At 45.7% G+C, this 21,160-nt stretch overlaps 1 long non-coding RNA gene across 1 annotated transcript; it reads left to right on the forward strand.

Annotated features, from left to right (window-relative positions):
- The first annotated feature begins 8,230 nt into the window (after nt 1–8,230).
- Nucleotides 8,231–18,766, forward strand: LOC107179247. The gene is made up of 3 exons (XR_006214135.1): nt 8,231–8,598; nt 17,007–17,114; nt 18,491–18,766. It is a non-coding gene; the product is annotated as an uncharacterized LOC107179247 (long non-coding RNA).
- Nucleotides 18,767–21,160: the final 2,394 nt, after the last annotated feature.

Genomic DNA, 21,160 nt, shown 5'->3' on the forward strand with positions numbered 1-21,160 from the left:
CTGATGGTTTATGGAATGTGTGCATCTTCTAGTACATTCCAAAAATATGTTTTGGTTTTCCGTGTGTATCTGTGCAGTGTGGCTGTTTATATTTAAATTATTTAAAAAGAAATGAAATATTTATGTCTTCAGTCACACCTGCCACGTTTCATTGTTCAATAGCCACACGTGGCCAGTGACTGTCCCCAGTGGGACAGTGCAAATGTACGGATGTTCCTTCATCATGGAAATTCTACAGGGCAGTGCTCATCTATGAGGTAAATGGGCATGGGCACAAACACACAAATAAATGCCCTTTAGCCACCTCAGGACGTTTTAAGATTGTAAAGGAGTTCTGAGGCCAGTAATGTTTGAGATTCTCTCCTGAGAGCATCTTCAAGGTTACATCTTTGACATAGACGTTGAAAGTAGAGAGGGTGAATTTGTCTGGACTTTGCACTTGCTATCTTCACGATGATAGATGATTTTCTGAACTCCGAGGGTCAATTCCTGCTTCTGCAAAACAAAGGTAATGGTTTCTGATAACAAAACATGGAAAGGCAGTGTGGCTGGTGGTGGGGAGCTTACACTCAGGGCAAACTGAATGGACTTGACTTGTATCTCAGCTCAGCTCAGCTCAGATGACTCAGGGTTAGTGCTGGAACTTCTCCAGGGCTCAGTTTCCTTATCAGTAAATTGGAATAATAGTAGTAATGATAACATTGTCTTCTTTATAGGGTTATTGTGAGAATTAAATTAGATAATAAATAAAAGTACTTAAGAACCTGTAACTGGCAGACTGAAACCTTAGTGGGTGACGAAAAAATTTAACTCCCCTCCCCTTTCAGATCTGTATCTCTATCTATCTGTCTATAAAATTCTGGGTAAATACACAAAACATAAAATTTACTATCTGAACCACTTTAAACATATAGTGCAATAGTGTTACGATATCCAATCTCCAGAGCTTTTTCATCCTATAGCACTGAAATTCTATATCCATTAAATAATAACTCCCCTTCAATAATATTTCTATGTGGATGTGAACTGGGCTCCAGGCTTTAGAATTTTAGTCAATACTTTGCACTTACGTTAACCATTCCAGTTAAGAAATCAATTAGTCCTTCAAAATAGCTGAACTGGTTGGAAAAGGGCAGCCAGAGTCCTCAAAATGTAATCAGGCTCCATTGAATATGCCACCTCCACTGATTCCTTGGTCTCAGCCCATCGGTGACTAAGCAGTGGAAATACCCTGGGGCTGAAAATGATGTGATGTCCCCTATATCAGTGCTCATCGTGTGTTTGGGGAGTTAATGATGGATCTTTGAAATGTTTTCCAGAAAGTGCTTGAATCATTGTTACAACAGCAGATAAAGAAAGATAAGCTCCAGATTAATCTCTGGTTGCACCTAAAACCCTGGTGATGGTTAGTTATCATGAGAACAAAAAAGTCAAAATAATTAGCAATATTCTTGGTACAGTGTGTCAGGAGAGAAAAAAACTTCTTTTTTTAAAAAAAAAATTTTTTTTTAACGTTTATCTATTTTTGAGACAGAGAGAGACAGAGCATGAACGGGGGAGGGTCAGAGAGAGGGAGACACAGAATCTGAAACAGGCTCCAGGCTCTGAGCTGTCAGCACAGAGCCCGACGTGGGGCTCGAACTCACGGACCGTGAGATCATGACCTGAGCCGAAGTCTCGACCACTTAACCGACTGAGCCACCCAGGTACCCCGAAAAAAACTTCTTTAAAACAATAGTAGTCACTAAAAATAATGAAACACTTCTTTTGGGTAAAGTTTATCTTTCTCCAACGATTTAGTTTTCTGTCATTTTTATTTTTTTATTTTTATTTTTAATTTTTTTAATTTTAATGTTTTTTCGTTTTCTGTCATTTTTAATTAAAAAAATAAGATCTTCACTAGAAAATATTAGATAAATACAATAGACTTACTACATAGGATGCTTTGAGATGTAAGAAAAGAGAACTCAGTGTAAGGTGGTATATCTAATAAAGGAAATTAATTGCTTCACATGATTGAAAAGTGTAGTGATGGAGTGAGTTTCACGCATGGTTTGATCAGGGCTCTGGCTCTGTTTTCTGTGGGTTTCTCACCTTCTCTCTATATCCCTTCATGCTCAACCTGGCCTCCCTCCTGGTACCATGGCGTTCTTCTCTTCTGTGCATGCTAGTATAGAAGATAGTGCTTGACCATAGCTGGAAGGATAATCAATTGGAGATTTTCTGAAGTCTTGAGATGATGGCTTTCTTCCTACATCTTTAACACTTTTGTCTTTGTCTTCAATTCCCATATTGTGTTCCTAATTTCCAAATGCTGTGACCTATTTCATCTTGGAAATTTATTAGAATCCAAGTTCTTACTGATTTTCTACTAGGTTTTACTTCAGTAGGTTTTGGATGAGAGCATGACTGGACATTTGGATGTTTAATACGGTATCCAGAAGATTCCTATTATCAGGCTAGTTTAAGAACTAGGAACCTAAAATTGGTTATCTTTGCATTGGATGTGGGGGAGCTCAGCAGGCCAGTTCCTGAAAAGTGGTCAGGATGCTGTATGCATGCATGGATTTTGGATGCAAATTCAGTAAAACCTTGGGTTGTGAGTGACTTGTTCTGTGAGTATTCCTTCCACGAGATGAGCAAACACCTCTCATAAATCTTAGCTTGATAAATGAGTGATGTCTTGTAATACAAGTAGTATGTGATGCCAAATCTCACGTGATCCCAACTGAGCCAATGGTTCTTGAAATTCACTTTGATATACGAGTGCTTTGGATTATAAGCATGTTTCTGGAACGAATTATGCTCTCAAACTAAGGTTTTATTATATTAGTCCTGGCACCAAATTCTTTTATCCTTACTTTTTTTTCTCCTAAATTTTCTCCTTAAATGAAATCTTACTGTACTCTGTGTGTGTGTGTATATATGTATATATACTATATATAGTATACTATATATAGTATATATACTAGTGTGTATTTATATATATATATACTAGTGTGTATATATATATATATATATAGTATATATACTATATATAGTATATAGTATATATACATATATACACACACACACAGTGCAGTAAGATTTCATTTAAGGAGAAAATATAGTATATTTTCAATGATATAGTAATATTTCATTTAAGGAGAATATATAGTATACTATATATATGTATATATATATATATATATATATATATATATATATATACTCGCCCTGTATATATATAGTATATATATATATTTGGGCTCGAACTCACGAACCTTGAGATCACGACCTGAGTTGAAGTCGGACACTTTACCAACTGAGCCACCCAGGCTCCCCCTCTTACGGTTCTAGAGGCCCGAAGTCCAGAATGAGTCTCCTTGGGCTAACGTCAGAGGGTTTAGCTGGTTCCTTCAGGAGGCTAGGGTGGAAAATCTGCTTTTTGTCTCTTTCAGCTTCTGGTTAATTACGGCATTCCTTGGCTTATGTTTGTGTCACTCCAATCTCTGCTTTTCTGGTCACATAGCCTTTCCTTCTAGGTCAGATATCTTTCTGCCTGCTTCTCACAAGCACATTGTGGTTGCATTGAGCGCCCACTCAGATAATTCAGATAAACTTCCATCTCGAGATCCTTAATCACGTCTGCAAAGCCCCTATCGCCACGTAAAGTCACATTCGCAGGCTCTAGGGATCAGGGGCTGGTTCTGGCTGGGGGCCATTATTCATTCTCCCACACAAGGACCAGTGTTGCTGGAGGGTTGCTGGAGGAGCCTGGAGCCTGGAGCCTGCAGCTGGGGAAGAGCAGAGACCCAGTCGTGGGCAGAGGGTGTAGCTGTTGACACAATGGTGTCACCTGTCCCTGGGGGGAGGGGGCAGGAGGACTTCCTCGTCTCACCCCATGCTCCCTGCCCTGATTTCCTGCCAGTGTGTCCCATCAGCTAAGTGGCCCTCCTGGAGACAAAGCAGAGCACAGGACGGATATGGAGACACCCAGCATCTGGGTGCCAGGAACTACCAGAGCACTGCCAAGCGGTGGGCCCTGGGGCAGTCCTGGGCTCTGAGCTGCGTTTCTCAGAGGAGGGCCTTCTGCCACCTAGGGCTGCTCATACTCTGGTCACACACATTCTCCAACGTTTTCACGGAGTCCTCGGTCTGGGTCCTGCCAGTTAAGAGGAGATAGTCTAAGAGATTTGAGCCTGAGTTTCAGCCCAGGTTTTGGGTTTCTCTGTGTATCCCCGGGACCCTTGTCTAAGGTGAAAAAGGGCTATTTGGTTGACATTAAAGGGACTGAGCAGTAATGGGATCCAGGGCACTCCAGCAGTCCCTTCTCCATCGGAAGGTTCCAGTCCTTAGGAACTTAGGCTGCATATCTTGTCTTCAGGAACCCCATGCTGTTCTGGAGACCAGCAGTGGAGCTCTGATACTTTGTATACCAGCTGCCATCTCCATATGGAAATTTAAAACCCAGCTTGGATCAGCAAGAGACCGGAGCCAGGCCTGGGATACTGGGTTACAGAGAGCCGCCCCCTGGGGCTGCAGGCCCAGCCGACTGCCCTGATCCGAAGCCCCAGCCCACACACCTCACCGCTTCTTTCCCCATTGCCACTTCCTAACGGTACCCCCCTTCCCGTCCTCTGCTGGACCCACAAGGGGCCATGCCCACCGCCCTCCTCCTGCACCTCTCCCCTGTCTCCCCTGTTGAGCCTTGAACCGCCCATCCTGGCCGACCTGCTGGGACTGACATCAGGTGTGATGGGAAGCTCCCATGTACAAATTCCTGCTTTCTAATGGTTGCCTGGATTTTTTTTTTTTTATTATTGATATTTGAAACTAAAGACAAAACCAGCTGGTTCTTGAGGGGAAAAAAACAAAACATGAAAAGAATCTCCCATATAACACACTGCCCACCACCCCCTGCCAAAGCCCAAACCAATAAAATGAGTCTAACTAATAATTCAATCTCCCTGCCTGGTTCACTGTGACCAAAGCCAGGAGAGGCAGCACAGCAGGGAACCCTCATTGACGAGAAATTTATCATTGGTAATTTTATTAGGTTTAATGTAGCCAACAGGGGTTAGTGATAGTTTCAGTATTCTTTTTCCAGAGGGATTTCTTTCCCTCCAGAGAGACAACTGTTATATAGTACTCATATTTGATTGTCTTTATAATTTAGTGTAGTTTGGTTGAACTTTTCAAAATGCTATCACTGAGAAAGGATTCCATAGTTTGTAATCTATACCAATTTGCCATTTGTATCTTTCTTTTAACAATTTCTCAGGGCGAGGCAGCGGGGCGGCTCAGTCGGCTGAGTGCCCGACTCTTGATTTGGGCTCAGGTCATGATCCCAGGGTCATGGCATCGAGCCTCATGGCAGCCTACTTGGGATTCTCTGTCTCTCTCTCTCTCTCTCTCTCTCTGCCCTTCTCCTGGACACACGCACTCTCTCTCTCTCTCAAAATCGATTTCTCTGGGCTCACAAGCGTATCTACCATAATTATGATAATAATCCTCTAAAGAAGACATTCCTCTGTCATGGTTGAAAGTCATTTCTTTTTAGTGGCAATGCTTTAAAACGTCTTGTTTGGACAGAAATGGCCATCCGTTCGTTGGTAATTTAAGCAAGTTACTTAAAGTCAGGCAATTAGGTTAATGAGACAGTTGGCCTTTTGAAGTTGAATGGGATCAGGGATGAGCTCACCGCTCCTCCAGAAGACGTTCAATCTACTTGGTGTCAAAGGTGGAGGGACACAGCTCCCCGCTGCAGTTTCGAGGAGAGATCATGCACACACAGATTTAGTTCCAGGCATGGAAATTGGATGGTGGGCCCCTTCGACTTTCTGGCAACCACCATGCTGCGGAGGAAGAAACAGCAGCTGCTTCTGCTATCACTGGGGAGGATGACAGGCCTGGATTAGGCCTTCCGTGGAGCCTAGAAACTCTTGAGGGAGCGGCCCCGGGCCCTGACACGACAGAACCACGGACACATGGAATGCCCCAAACCGAAGCAGATGGAATTGCTGATAAATGAGTTGAAATGGTAGAGGTCCCTCCAGCGGGAGCCGGTTGGATTTACTGGGAGCTGCTCCACGGAGGGGGCAATTTCAGGGCGGCCAGGCTGCCTTTAGATGTTAATCAGAGGCATTCATATATTCTGTCGTTCACCCTTCAAAGGCAGGTGTCAAATGTCTTGATGAAATACCTCTCCCGCTTACTCGGACACGGGCAATCAGCTACCGTGCTGATAAATGACTCAGGGCGAATCGACAGCGTGAGGGTCAGGCTTGGCTAGACCCATGGTCACAGGGCAAGAGTAATAATGTCATAATCGATCTGTGGGGCAGAGCCCAGGCAAGGCCATGCTCTATGTTTGAAGGCAACATGTGGAACTGGGGGGGTTGGGGATTATAAGGGATGGGAGCCGGGAGCTTAAGACAACAGCACTCTGTGATGGCCCCAGTTGTGCCAAATCATCTTTCTGCGACCGTCCCATGGCCCCCACATGCGGCCGTCCAGATCTGGATGTAGGAAGCAGCAGGATTGCATAAGGATATTGGTGCTTGCAAAGGGGGCGTGCTCTAATAGTTTGGGAGGTCCCCTGGCGGAAACGGGCCACCAAAGTCACACTTAGCTGAAGGGAAGGGTATGACCTATAGAGAGAAAAATGTGGGTGCTGTTCCGTGGAAACAAGTCCGCTGTGGGAGAAGCCACTATTCTGAGATGGACTTCTCTGTTGCACCACTCCTGCCTCTGCCTCTGCCTGGGACCTTTTTTTTCCTCTTTTTTTAATGTTCATTTATTATTTTTGAGAGAGAGAGAGCACGCACAAGGGCGGGGGAGGGGCAGAAAGAGAGGGAGACAGCCGAGAGCCCGATGTGGGGCTCGAACTCACAAGTCGTGAACTCATGACCTGAGCCAAAGTTGGACGCTTAACTGACTGAGCCACCCAGGTGCCCCTGCCGGGGACCTTTCATGCATCGTAGACTAGTAGAATAGGGGCACCATCATGCACCCTCAAGATTTGGGGAGATAGAACTTTATTCTTCATGATGGTGATAGGAGGGAACAATGGGTGGAGACAGAAAGACCCTGCATTCTGGATGCTTCTGGGGCACCACCACACAGCACACCAGGCCCTCATGCTGCTGCTAAGGATCAGTGATTATGAGGGCAGCCGCTGTGAGAGAGGAGGAAGTCACTTTGGCAACTGGTGCTAGAGAAAGGCCTGGGGTCATGTGCGCGTGGTTGGCTGACATTGCCCTCCTCTCTCCCTGCTTTCAGTGCTTCTTCCAAAGCTGCCCACATGTGTCTTCTTCCCCACTCGAGGACTGTCCAGATGTTCAGATGTTTCTTTTGACCCCATGTCACCTGGAGCATCTAGAAGTATCCGTTGTGATCGTCTAAGTCTCTGGGCTCTGGCTTGTGCTAAGGTTAGTCCTGATCCCTTCATAATTGTGTCTTCTTTTCACTAGAGTTAGAGAATCAGGGTGAGCTCTCCGAATTAAAAAAAAAAAAAAAATTGAGTCACTGAGACAATCGTGCATGGCTTTGGTCTGTCTTGACCAACCTGTGATTGAACCACACCCAATGCAGTTGCCAAGGCTGTTCGACACATGGCACCAGACTCAGAATACGGTGTAGGATGTGGGGCCGGGTAACGTGGATTCCCCAAAGCCTGAGTGAGATGTCCGTGTAGGGCAGGTGGGATGATACCGGCCAAAGTCAGCCTGCTAAGGTGGTGTTACCCTGATCAGCAACACTGGCCAGGATCAAAGCAGTATCAGAGGCAAGCTCCAGGGCAGCAAGATGGATACTTCTAGGCCTTTCCTGCCCTAGGTTCCTCCATTTCTGGGCTACTCAGAACTACCTGAGTGGGTTTTTTTTTTGGACATTCTTAAATCTTTATCAAGAACCTTAATGTGCCAGGCACCGTTCTAGGTCCTGGGGGGAAATAGCAAGGAATAAGAAAAACATTCCTCCGTGGAATTCAGAGTCAAATGTAGATGCAGACAAGAGGACAAGACATTATGATACGATGTAACAATACATGCTAAGATAAGGGGATTCTTGGGGGCTGGAGTCGGGTCAGAGAAGGCTTTTGGGAAAACGCCATCTCTCAGCTGGGCCCCTCCAAGTTTTTTTTCAGGCAGAAGGAGGATTGTCTTCAAAGATCTAGAAGGAAGAGAAGGCACAGCACATTCTATCATGGGTGTGGCCAGAATGTAGAGTCAGGGGTGCAGGGTGGAGATCTAGTTAGGAACCTGCTGCCCAAGACCATCTCGGCTCCCTACTCGCGGGCAGCTGACTTAACAGTGATGTATGGAGCTCCTTCAAGGCACTGGGCTCTGAGCTAGGAATTGTGATGGCAATAAGAAGGACAAGGCAGGACTGTTGTCTTCAAGATGCTCCTCTCGCCCATGACCTCTGTGTCTAGAGCAGAGAAGCACATCTCCACCCTCTTCTGAGTCTCCCTGTCACAAGGGCCAAGGCCTTAGATGGCTCCTTCCAACACCTCCCGCCCCTGGAGGCAGGTCCTGACCAAAGGGAGGACATCCACGGGTTAGAGATGCTGTGCTTGGATTCTGTCAGCTGGCCGTCCCAGGAAGGTGCCCTGAGGTGGGGTGATTTACATCCAACCATTCAAATTCTCTCATTTTCTTCTGTGATCAAAGGGTGTAAAGGCTTAACAGGCTGGGTTGGACTAAAGGCTCCATTTGACGATTTGCCAACACGAGGCCTTCAAGACCTTTCTCTTTGACTTCCAAGATCCCCCCTCCCCCAACTTTGCATAAGAAATTATTCTTCCTTCTTTTCAGTCAGTCTACATCCTTTCTCCTTTATCTCTTACATTTCAAAATAAGATGTACCTCTTCCAGGAAGTTGGCCTCGATTAATTCTACCCACTGCCCTAGCATCTCCAGTGGCCTCTATCCCGCATATATAATTGGCGTGTCTTACGTGCAGGGCTTTCACTCATTTCTGAACCCTGGTTTTGCTCTTTCCTGAGTGGAGGTTGTATTTTCACCTTTGCTGCTGCTTATGCAGTTTTGAGACCCGTACAGCAGGTGGTGGTAGTATCCTCGTGCTCTGATTACACATTCTGAATAATTTGCAGATGAGGAAAATGGAAGGGGAGAACTAGTTTTTGATCGAGTACCTACTACGCGCCAGGCCCCTGTGCCGCAGCTAATTTGATCATCAGAAATATTCTGTAGGAGGCAGATATCACTGTTCTCATTTTCCAGTTAAGAAAACTGAATTCGGGGAGAGGTAAAGACACCTCCCCAGACTCACGCCATCCTTTGCGGCAAGGCTGGGATTGGTCCCTGGGTCTGAGCTCTCCAGCTTTGTGTTTGAGATGAAACGTGCAGATTTTCTCTACCTGATTGTGAACACAATAATGAAATCGACCACTGTTTCAAAGTAACTGTTCTAACAACACCTCCGGGATAAGTTGGTATCTTTCTCACTAAATCTTATATTGTAATAATCCAGAATATTTGTAGATGGGCAACAAGCTGCCTCGCAGAATTTTTTCTCAACACTGGCCATGTTTTCCTCCCTGCATAGTCGCCCGCTTAGGTGTTTGGATGATTCACCAGGATGTCTAGGAAGGCCCTTGTGTGCTATTGAGACTTGGCGAGGTTGGGAGGGGATCTAGTCTGAATCTTAACTTAGGAATCAAGGTTCTGTGATTCATGGGGTCATAGATAGTGAGAGGCTTGGGGGCCAGGACATGGGTGGGGTGGGGATTCCAAGTCTTATGGGCAAACGTAGTGCGTCTGGATTAGCATTCCAAGCAGAGGAAAGAAATCACTTAGTCTCCAAGGTCAAAGAGGAGACTCTAGGAGGCTGGGCAGAGCAAAGGGCTTCCACCTTGGGGTCCAGTGGACTGTGAACGGTCATTGTAACCTATTCCAGCTTCCAGTGTGCTCAGACCTTTTGGGGCAGAGAAAGGAGGGCTGGGCCCGTGCATGGCAGGGAGAAGGAGAGCGGAAGCAAGACGGCATGCTATTTTTCCTCTCCAGTTGTTTGCTCCTTTCCCCCTTCACTATACAGACCAGATAAAAAGCTACAGTAGCAGGGGGGAAAAAGAGCTTTAAAGCATCTAATGTCCCAAAGTGTCCATTCCCCACAACCAAGTTCTCCGAAACTTCTAAATCATTTTTGCTAATTTGCCATATTGCCTCTACTTTGAGGGAAGACTTCCCTGTCCAGTGACTTGAGAGCTCAGAGACTTGGCTTCTAGCCCCAGCCCTCCAGGTAACGAGAAATATTTCTTGAAGTCTGTCTCTTCTCCGGTCTGGGCTTCAATTCTGCCACATGCGCAGTAAGGGGGTTAGAATAGGGCCACTCCACTCCTCTTCCGCGGTCGGGCTGTCTGCTAGGCTGTGCGAATGGCCTCCTTTCAACTCATCCGACAAATCGGGAAATGTGCCACCATGAGGCACGACATTTTCTGGGTTGGTTCATGTAGTAATCAGTAATTACGCATAGTTATTCAATAGTTACGATAATTCAATAATCAGAATAAGCCAGCCTCTTGTGGCGGAACTTGCTTCACAGTTAAGGGTAAGTTTCAGGACCATCCTATTTAGGATGTCCCCACGTTTCCGTGAACACACTGTGTCGTTTCTCTGGTGCACACCTTCCTCACGCCTTTGGTCCCCTCCAGACTAGGGGGATGATGCACGCATGCATGTGTGCGTGCGCGTGCACGCGGATGCATATACGCAGACACGCACGCACGCAAGTAAATGTGTGCGCGTACGTATGTGTGTGCGTATGCATTCGTTCATTTTTCACAGTTGTGTTCGTCTCAGGGAGGAGGGTCTGTAATTCTCACTTCTTGTCATTTGATTGCGAGCTGCAGTTTGTTGGCTGTTTCTTGGGGATTCCTGAGAGTACCAACGAGGACCACTTCTCTCCCTGGAGCACGGTGCTGACCACGTATGGGCCTCTGTGCCAGACCCCGAGGGAGCGAGGCGGATTAGGCGTGGTGCTCCGAGCACCGTGGGGGAGACGGTTGGGCAGACCGCGGGCACAGCACCATCAGTGAGTGCCTTGGAGGTGTGGGCCGTGGATACGTGCCCCGGGAGCGCAGATGAAGGCCTGTGCAATCGCTTGGGCTGTGGGGAAGCAGGCAGGGCGGCCACGTTGGCTCTGGGCCTCGTGGGAGGCCGGGCAGTACCGGGCAGATACCATGGGAAGTGTGCACCCATGGAAGGTTTGGACCAAGGAGGTGGAAGGGTTACCTGGGAAGTGTGGCAAAGGCTTGGGACTTAGAGTTCAGTTGTGTCTGTCGTGACAGGAGATGGGAGAAAAATAGATCTGTATTGTGGACCTGTTTTAATTTTCTGTCAAAAGGGGTTCCTGAGATTGTCCTGACGAACCTATTATTAGGAAGAGCCTTATTACTGAGGTACTAAGATACCAGTGGAGAAGAAATAGTTATCAAGTGTGGGCTAGCTGTATTTTCAGGTCTCCTTGCTGATCCCTGGCGGAAGGTTGAGGAGGACTCCCAGGCGGTGAAACACCAGAGACCAGTTTGGCCGTTCTGGCTGAGCTCCCATCTCCCGCTCGACTCTTCTGTAAGCCTTCTTGTCTCACCGGATTCGGCCCTGCCCCGTTCCGGGCTCTCCATGGATGCTGCTCAGAGCGTCCACCCTCCCATAAGATGGGGAAGGGGTGGATGAGAGTTTCACTCTTCCGTAGCTGCAGCTCAGAGGCGGACAGAGCTCAGGAGAACGGGGCACGGGCGATGGCAGGAGGTAGGGGCCAGGCAGTGACTGCTACAGCTTCGCAGGCCTCTGGTTCCCGGGGCTCATGGTGCTGGGGAGCCCTGCAGTCAACGGAAGTCATAGGTACACAAGGCCCAGTCTTGTGTGAACGGCCATAAGTGTCCAGTGAAGCCAGGGGCCCAGCAGCTGTCATTTCCTCCCTGGGACAAATCACTTTAACACTCAGCCCTTCCTCAGAGGGTTCTTGTAGGGTCACGCAAGACTGCCTGTGTAAGGGTGGTAGATATCAAAATTTTTGCCATTTTTTATTGACAGTATTTGCTCAAAAGGGTTTAATAATGGGACGCCCGGGTGGTTCAGTCGGTTGAGCCTCCGACTCTTGATTTTGGCTCAGGTCACGATCCCAGGGGTGTGGGATCGAGTCCCACATCGTAATCTGCACCGATCGTGGAGCCTGCTTGGGATTCTCCCTCTCTCACCTCTGCTTTCTCCCCGACTCGTGCTTTCTCTCTCTCTCTAAAAAAAAAAAAGAGAGGAAAAATAAAAAAGGATTTATTAATGATGCATATTGTTTTTTCACCCCCCTTGGTGCTGTATCTTTGTTAGGTGTGTATGTACTAATATTGTAAAATGTCTAGGAACTGGTGTTTTACCGCTTGAAATACTGCTGGGAACGGCATGTTGCTGGGATCGTGATACTGGGACAGGAGAGGCTCTGATGATTATTCCTAGGTAAAAATAACAATACATGTGATTCACAGGAACATTTGGAAACTTCAGAAGAGACAACAAAATTTTCTATGATGCCATTATCTTGCTACCAACTTCTGTTGTATAACCAGATGCCCGGTCTATGTCATGACTCCCTTACTTAGCTTATTTCACTAACACTATGTGGGGAGCATTTCCCAGTAACAATATTTGCTGTGCAAAAACAGGCTATCATTTCATACACATTTAGGTTCGTTCCAATTTTCATTCTTTTTTAAAAATGTTGTTTTAGAGAGAGAGTGAGAGAGAGAGTGTGTGAGCAAGGAAGAGGGGCGGAGAGAGGGAGAGAAGGAATTTGGAGCAGGCTCCATGATCAGTGCAGAGCCTGTCTCGGGGCTCAATCTCATGACACTGAGAACATGACCTGAACCAAAATCAAGAGTCAGATGCTTAACTGACTGAGCCACTCAAGTGTCTCCCATTTAAAAAAAAAATTTTTTTTAACGTTTATTTATTATTGAGAGAGAGAGAGAGAGAAAGAGAGAGAGAGAGAGAGAGACAGAGAGACAGAGCATGAGCAGGGGAGGGGCAGAGAGAGGGGGAGACACAGAATCCGAAGCAGGCTCCAGGCTCAGAGCTGTCAGCACAGAGCCCGGCACGGGGTTCGAACTCACAAACTGTGAGATCATGACCTGAGCTGAAGTCAGACGTTCAACTCAACCGACTGAGCCACGCAGGCGCCTGCACCCCCCCCCCCCATTTTTAATTCTTATGCATAATGCTGTAGTAAGCATATTTATGGGTAAATCTTTTTATTTCTTTAGGATAAATTTCCTTAGGATAAATATTTCCTTAAGATAACTTTGTAAGATAATATTACATGTCAAAGGTTCCATTTCTTTTTCTTTTCCTGTGAATTTTTGTTTTCTGTTTTCTGGTACCAATAGACACATACGGGCGACACAATTTTCTAACTTCTACCAAACATTTGATATTATAATGAAAGACAACGTTGCCTAGAAGATAGGCAGAAAATGACAAAGGGGGTCTCATTTTAATCTGAATATCTTTTGAAACTGGTAAGGTTCTATATTTTCATATGTTAAAAAGATTATTTTAATGCTTTTTAAACAATTATTTATTTATTTATTTATTTATTCATTTATTTATTGAGAGAGAGAGAGAGAGAGAGAGAGACAGCGCAAGCGGGGGAGGGACAGAGAGAGAGAGGGAGACACAGAATCCGAAGCAGGCTCCAGGCTCGAGCTGTCAGTGCAGAGCCTGACATGGGGCTTGAACCCACGAACTGAACTGTGAGATCACGACCTGAGCCAAAGTCACACTTAACCGACTGAACCACCCAGGTGCCCCTATGTTTTCATATGTTAATTGCTTGTTGGTATTTATTCTTCAGTAGATTTTGAGTTAATGTCTTTGCAAATTTGTTATCAGGGTGTTCTTTTGTTTCTCATGATTACATACATGTAAGATTCCTATGTAGCTTAAGGCATTAACTCTTTGCATGCAAATATTTTTTCCAGTGTTATTTCTCAGTTTTGTTTACGGTGGTTTTCTTAGGCTCAGAAAATGTTAATTTTTATATAGTCCAGCATTTAATTGTTTTTCTTTCATGGTTTCTGTCTTACGATGTTCGCCCAAAGGTGACATTATATAAATGTTTATCAGTATGCCTTTAAGTATTGTTGTTTTTTTAATGTTTATTTATTTTTGAGACAATGCAAGAGACACAGTGCAAGCGGCAAGCGGCGAAGGGGCAGACAGAGGGAGACACAGCATCTGAAGCAGGGTCCAGACTCTCAGCTGTCAGCACAGAGCCTAACCCAGGGCTTGAACCCACGAGCCATGAGATCATGACCTGAGCAGAAGTCGGAGGTTCAACCGACTGAGCCACCCAGTCACCCTTTTCAGTATGCCTTTAGATATTTTTATGGATTCAATTATTATTTACCTTGTAATATAGTGGGTTGTCATTCATCTGAAATTTATTTTGGTGTGTACCAAAATTCTGGTGTACCAGAAATATTTTTATTTTGTTTTTATCAAATAATTATTAGATTTGCTTCATCATTTGTTTTCCTCATTGACTTGAAATGTCATCTTTAAGTGATTCCATTTTTATTCTTTTTACATTTTAAAAAAATGTAAAAAAAATTTTAAAAATGTTTTTATTTATTTTTGAGAGAGAGAGAGAGAGAGAGAGAGGGAAAGAGATCGTGAGCGGAGGAGGGGCAGAGAGAGGGAGACACAGAATTCAAAGCATGGTCGAGGCTCTGAGCGGTCAGCACAGAGCCCAATGTGGGGCTCGAACCTGTGAACTGTGACATCATGACCTGAGCCGAAGTCAGATGCTTAACTGACTGAGCCACCCGGGAGCCCCATGGGTGATTCTATTTTTAAATAAGAAAAATACCTTCACTGCAGAAAGGTATTATTGACTTGTTCAGTCTTATGAAGAAACATGTTTTTAGTTGTCGAAGTGTATGGAGATGGTGAGAAGGATTCTGGGAAAGGAGGCAGAATAATGGCGGTGGCAAGGGCAATTGGAATGTAGGACCATGTGGTTGCCAACAAGTAAAGATTTAAGTTTAACTTCATTGGTTTTGTTATGTTCATCACACCAAGATATATCTGTTAGGAGAACACTCTTTTCTTTCTTCTAGCAAACATTTGTTAAGTGGCTATTTTTGGACTAGATTCCAAAGGGGGCTCAAACATAAATATGGCCTCTGTCCTTGACTTTCTCATCATCTGGTCCGGGAGCATATTAGCAGCGAATGCTTTTAGCTCTGGTAAACAAAATACTCAACTAAAAATGGCTTAAACTAGGAGTGCGCTGCTCTGCATTTACCAAGGGTAGTTTAGTAGCTTAATGATATCAAAGCTCTGCGTTGTCATGTCTTTGATGTCCTTGGCCTTCTTCCTCATTGTTGCAAAAAAGCTGCAGCTGCTCTTAAGCATTTTGCCCCCCTCACCCGTCCATGTTCCATAGCAGGGGGAATGGGCAAAGTGGGACAAGAGCGCTTCCCCTCGTGGTGCCTCCCTCTTAACCAGGAAGGAAAAGCTTTCCAGAAGCCTCATGGGTCAGAAACCAGAAGCTGAGTCGAATCCATTTCTGGGGACCAATGTTTAGAGAAGAAGCTGGTCCCGTGCTTAAATCAGAAGCCGGGTCCGTTCCTGGGGTCTAATGCATCTGTGGCCCGCACTGAACAAAATTCTGGTTCTATAAATAAGAAAAGAGGCAACAGTGACATTTGGGGACGTGAGCGATAGTGTCTGCCATAGAAGGACATTAATTTATACAAATATATACATACACAAATATATATTAAAATACATGCTTATATGTATGCATATACTATATACTAAAGTAAGTGCCAAGAGAAAGCTTTAGAAACACACGTTCTAACACACGTTAGAAAGCTTTCTAACGTGTGTCCTGCTTTTTATGGCTTTGGTAAACCTGACCTGTCTGAATCTCAGTTTTCTCATCTGTAAAGTGGGGAATGAATACTCACTCTGCCCACATCCAGGGCTACGTGCCCATCATCTTCGATGAATGCTTTGCAAACCGTAAGGCATTGAATACCTATTGGCTTCTCAGTGCAAACACTGCCCTTGTTTGGGACAACCTGTGTGATTCCGCAGATCTGTACTTTGGCCTGGTCAATCTGGACCTGGAGGTGGGGCGAGGGGCCGGGGCCTCGAGAGCGCTGGGATCCAGGCACAAAGCTGGGACACTGAGAAGCACCCGGAAGCTTGCTGTCGCATTTCTGCGCACCAAGTCCTGAGCCAGACCAGGAGCTGGGAAAGTGAAGGCTCTCCTCTCTGAAAGGGGTCTGCACTTGGGGACAATGCTTTTACTTGATGTTGATGTGGGGGAGACAGATACCCTAGGAAGTGTCCCACGGAGGGAATCCATGGTGGACGCCACAAAGTCGACTTCCTATCTCTCTCCTGGCTGCTCTCTCTCCTGGGCGTGGGCTGGTGAGTAGAAAGCTCCCAGGGAGAGCCTGAGGCAGGTGCTCCTTCCAGAGACTCAGGACTCCGGTGGCCGAAAGACTTGCTCCCTGATGGCAAAGAGCTGTCGCTCAGCCTCTAAAAACAACTTGGACAGGAGGAAAAATTGAGTTAGCTGGAATGAGAGGTTGGTCAGGGGAGGGCTTGAAGGGGGACCCTGGTGATTAAGTTCAACCGTTTCCTTTTTGCGGGTGTGGGAGAGAAATATTTCTGAGTGTGCCCTGACCTTTTAAACTTTAGCCTGCTTGCTAATCTGGTTGGAGCCCAAGTTCCTCTTCTAACCACAAAAGTCCTTTGCGTTCTCCCTGGAAATGTGGAGCCTTGCCATTACCCACATCTGCCAGAACCTCCCCTCTGTAAACCTTGCTTGAACCTTGGTCCACGTTAACCAACCCTCTTCCACGTACGGAGGCAGCTTGCTAAACAGACAGCGTTGGGCGCAGTTAATAATCTTGTCATTTTTACCTTGTGGTCTTGTATATCTACCTCACCCATCCAGTTAAATTAAATTACCATCAGTTTCTTCCCTGCCAGGGTGAAGATTAATGGCTCTTCAGCTCTCCCCTTAGAACACATGCAGTCGTCACGTCCTGAAGAGAAATGCAGCGGCTCATAAATTATGGGCTGTCGTCAGAGAAGATGGTGGGTACCTCCAGAGTCCTCCTGGGTTCGTGGGGGTTTGAGCCGAGCATGTGCAGGGTCAGGGATGGGCACCGGGTCGCCGCGTCTGTCAATGCTCAGGTTTCTGACAGGTGCAGAGGAGGGCGGGGTGTTGGAAACAGGGGACGCGCACGGTCACGGAGCAGTTACTGCTGTTGAGGCCCTGGAAGTGTGGGAACAGGTGGGTCTTCTCCCAGAGCAGATGGCCTTCTAGCTGGTTTCTAGGGGCAGGCACATTTGTTGTTACCAATGTCACCTCCAGGGCCCGTTTCTGCTGTCCCAAGGACTTGTCTCCTGACTCCTCAGAAAGCTTGTGCCCTCTGCCCATTGAATGGGGCTTTCTAGGTTGTGTCCCGAGCCCTCACTTAGCACCTGTGGGGCTCCCGGGAGCTTTAAAAAAATCACTGTACCCCCAACTTGAACTGGCCTTGCAAAATGTGTAGCAATGTAAATGTCCCCCCCTGCACTCAAGGATCCCCGTCCTCTCCTGCTGGCCACTTGTGGGGAAAGCTTGCAAAGTCATCAGTGGGAATGAACTCAATTTTATTTTAACAGAATGGATTCGTGTTGCAGTGTTCACTCTTCTATTGACGGATTGGGTTCTAAAGAGACCTAAAACGTTTTATTTATTTATTTATTTATTTATTTATTTATTTATTAAAAAAATTTTTTTTAATGTTTACTTATTTTTGAGACAGAGAGAGACCGAGCATGAACGGGGGAGGGTCAGAGAGAGAGGGAGACACAGAATCCGAAGCAGGCTCCAGGCTCTGAGCTGTCAGCACAGAGCCCGATGCGGGGCTCGAACCCATGAACCGTGAGATCATGACGTGAGCCGAAGTCGGACGCCCAACCGACTGAGCCACCCAGGAGCTCCGACATAAAAAACGTTTTAAAATAGAAATCTTACTGATACCAAACGTCCTTTCTAATGTTCCTTAGAAGTAAAACCAAGAGTCCAGTTGGTAAAGCAGTTCCCCCGATCCGGTCTGTGCCATTGGACGATTTCCCTCATTTCCTCTCTTGATTGTTAAATCTCAGAGAAAGACTGACCTTGCTAATGACGTTCACTCTGTTCTATGCACCGTTTCCACTGCTGGTTGGGTCCCTCTGAAGGCGAAACTGGTCGCTTTGGGGAAGTGGGCCCCCCAAACCTGAAGAACCAGTAGCTATTGTTTCATCCCTTACTGGTCCGCGAATACCCCACATTGTAATACTATACAATTTTAATCAGAATGCACATAGATTGCATGTGCATTCTATGCACATGCTGTGCAAAGAGCCGTGTGAAGAGCTGTGCGACCTTGAGTAAGTCATTCATTGTTTACCCCTTCTGTCTCTTCGCATGTAAAACGAAGCTACAAAGAGCCTGCCATATTGCTTTGTCGTTTGAGTAAAAGAAAGTTAGGAAAATGTCTGTAGTCGCAGCGCCGCTTCGAGGGACTTACACGATCTTCATGAGTTGTTTTCCGTCCGAGGGGTGAGTGGCATTTGTAGAGCATGTCGCCTTGTACGAGGGGCTTAATATGCACTGTCTATTGTCCGCTCCTAATTGCTGCATGTATTGTTGTAGGGATAATTATTTACCCCCCTTTCCAGAGAGTCATAGTAACTAACACGTATTGTTTTCCATATGCCAGGCGTTATTGTAAGCAATCTACATGCTTCAATTTATTCTAATTTTCACAGCAACCTTGTGAGGTATAGACACTGTAATTGTTCCATTTTACAGATAACGGCGTCAAGGCGCGGAGAAGTCACGTGTCTTTGCCAACATTATATACTAAGTGATAGAGCTGGGCGTCCCATGCCGGTGGTTCGGCTCCAAAGTTGTCGCTTGCAAGGTGCTAAATTATACGACTAGGGTAACGACCAGCCAGTGAAAGCTCAGGTCCTATCTGGAATCCCAAGGCTTTTCTTTACGCGTGCTACCTCTTGTTTCCCTGATGCCCGGGGCGTTTCTAACTAGTGTTAAAAATCGTTATGAGAACTGTACGTACGTATGGTACATAAACGCACACTTATCTCCATGTATTTAGACAGCGTTCCTCAAATATGCTTGTACCGAGACCCCAGCAGACGCTTCCCATTCAGATTAGAATGAGAAAAATAGTGATAAAGGACCTCAAACTGGAGACCTTACCATCTTGACTGTCACCGTTTATGCTGAAATGTGCACTGTTTTCAGCAAGAAGTATGATCCCAGTTTTCAAAGGTCAAATAAATCACCTTTAAAGTCGTGAAAAGGTAAACAGACTGATGCCTGGACAGCTTTCCTGAGTTTATGAGGTCTTCTGGCAACAGGGATATACAAAAAGCCCCATCAATCACCCCCTCCCCATCCCCACCTCCCGGAGCATTTATTCCTGGGGGGAATCACTCTACCATGAACGGTAATTTCCCCTGAAACTATTATTAGGAATATTAAATCAAAGGAAAATAGAACCCCCCAGAGTAAACACACTGCTTCAGAAAAGCATTTCTCCTCTAGCCAAATTCTAAAACGTGGCTGTGATTCAGGGAGGCAGGGGTAGGAGAATGGGGGTGGGGAGGAGGAGGTGCGTGAAGGGAGAATGGCAGAGGACGGTCGGGAGACCTCTGGGGCAAGCGGGCGCGATGCGATGTAAACAAAATTGTTGTCACAGAAGAAAACTAATTGTGCAGCGCCCACAGTGCATTTGACTGCCAATCCGTTTCCACTTGGCTGGTGTCATCTTCTAAGTCCTTTAAAAGGGCCCTACACACCTGCTTCCAGCACATTCTCAGGTTATACGTCTATATATAGAGCTCACTGTAAACCTACAAGCCATCCTGGAAATGACTATTCCGTACAAGAAAATAAATGTCTTTTAAAGACCTTTTCATCAGAGCACTTAAATTGTGTGCTATTATTTCGAAGGCATGTAATGAGAGCCTGCCTGGTGTAACAAAAACCCTTTAAAGGAGTGATTATAGTCGCGCCTTGCGAGCCGCCCCAAGGATGGATGGATGGAGCCTTGACCGTAGAGCGATATTGAAGTTCATGCCAAGACCCTTTGGGGATTTATTCTCTTCGCCAGTTTTTCTTCTGGGTGCAGTAACTGCCCCAGATGGGCTCTTTCTTCTGGAGAAGCTTCCCCAAGTTTAGAGGCATAGTGGTGTTTTCTTCCAGTCTAGATATCCTTGGGGCATTTGGGGAGGAGGCATGCAGAGTGCTTTAGAACTTCAGAAGAACCTGATTCCAGAATTTTCCTTCTTTCTTTCTTTCTTCCTCTCTTTCTTTCTCTCTCTCTCTTCCTTCCTTCCTTCCTTCTTTCTTCTTTCTTTCTTTCTTTCTTTCTTTCTTTCTTTCTTTCTTTCTTTCTCCCTCCCTCCTTCCTCCCTCCTTCTTCCTTCTTTTCTTTCTTTCTTTCTTTCTTTCTTTCTTTCTTTCTTTCTTTCTCCCCCCCTCCTTCCTCCCTCCTTCTTCCTTCCTTCCCTTCCTCCCTCCCTCCTTCTTTCTTTCTTTCTTTCTTTCTTTCTTTCTTTCTTTCTTTCTTTCTCCCTCCTTCCTCCTTCCTTCCCTTCCTCCCTCCCTCCTTCCTTCTTTCCTCTTTCTTTCTTTCTTTCTTTCTTTCTTCCCTCCCCCTCCCTCCTTCTTCCCTCCTTCTTCCTTCCTTCCTTCCTTCCTTCTTTTTCTTTCTTTCTTTCTTTCTTTCTTTCTTTCTTCCCTCCTTCCTCCCTCTTCCTCCTTCTTCTTCTTTCTTTCTTTCTTTCTTTCTTTCTTTCTTTCTTTCTTCGCAATAGACAAAGGGGAAGGGAAGGAGGGTCAGGAGGGAGGGAGCAAAGATGAAAACTGGATTTCTTCTAACTCTTGCTCCTTTTGAAATCAAATGGTGTTCCATTAAATCAATCTCATTTACCTTGGATTTTTGATCCCCTTCCCCCACTTTTTTTTTTTTTTTTTTGTGGCCTGGGATTTGTCTAAGTCAAGCTGGAGAGACCACCAAGTGTTCTCATCAACCAGAGACCTAATTGTAGTCATTTATTATAGTCACTTATCTGATAGT

Source organism: Panthera tigris, chromosome F3 (assembly GCF_018350195.1).
Source record: "Panthera tigris isolate Pti1 chromosome F3, P.tigris_Pti1_mat1.1, whole genome shotgun sequence".
Lineage (NCBI taxonomy): Eukaryota > Metazoa > Chordata > Mammalia > Carnivora > Felidae > Panthera > Panthera tigris.